The sequence below is a fragment of the Eimeria mitis genome, genomic scaffold, assembly GCF_000499745.2.
Source record: "Eimeria mitis Houghton genomic scaffold, Emh_scaff919, whole genome shotgun sequence".
In the NCBI taxonomy this organism is placed as follows: domain Eukaryota; phylum Apicomplexa; class Conoidasida; order Eucoccidiorida; family Eimeriidae; genus Eimeria; species Eimeria mitis.
The window spans coordinates 1,717-2,421 of NW_013576768.1; the positions used below are offsets into that span (position 1 = coordinate 1,717).

At 39.6% G+C, this 705-nt stretch overlaps 1 protein-coding gene across 1 annotated transcript in view; it reads left to right on the forward strand.

The window, feature by feature from the left end:
* Positions 1 to 705, forward strand: part of EMH_0025370 (coatomer protein complex subunit beta, putative) — a gene marked incomplete at both ends in the record, with an annotated part of 4,771 nt that overhangs the window by 392 nt on the left and 3,674 nt on the right. The window lies entirely within an intron of this gene.

The window sequence follows — 705 nt, forward strand, 5'->3', positions numbered from 1 at the left end:
TTTTTTTCTTTTTTTTCTTTTTGTCTCCTTTTTCTTTTTGTTTGCTTTGTCTTTTCTTTTTGTCTCCTTTTTTTTTTGCTTTTGTTTTTCTTTTTGTCTCTTTCTTTTTGTCTCCTTTTGTCTTTCTTTTTGTCTCCTGTTCTTTTTGTCTCCTTTTCTGCTTGTCTCCTTTTTTTCTTTTTGTTTTTTTTGTCTCCTTCTTTTGTTTGTGTCTCCGTCTGTCTCCTTTTGTCCCCTTTTGTTTCTTCTGTCTCCTTTTGTCTCCTTTTGTTTTTCTTTCTGTCTCCTTTTGTCTCCTTTTGTTTCTCTTTTTTTCTCTTTCTGTCTCATTTTCGGTTCTTCTGTCTCCTCTTGTTTCTCTTTTTGTCTCCTTTTTGTTTGTCTCCTTTTGTCTCCTTTTGTTTTTCCTTTTGTCTCCTTTTCGTTCGTCTCCTCTTGCCCCCTTTTGTTCCCTTTTTCCCCCTTTTGTCTCCTTTTGTCTCCTTTTGTCTCTTTTTGTTTCTCTTTCTGTCTCCTTTTGTTTCCCTTTCTGTCTCCTTTTGTCTCCTTTTGTCTCTCCCGCTGTCTCTCTGTCTCCTTTCCTCTCTCTTTCTATCTCCTTTTCTCTCCCTGCGCATGTCCTGCTCATGCTTCTCCTGCTGCTGCTGCTGCTGCTGCTGCTGCTGCTGCAGGTATATAGCTGAGGCCCTGGCTGTTGCTCAGGAC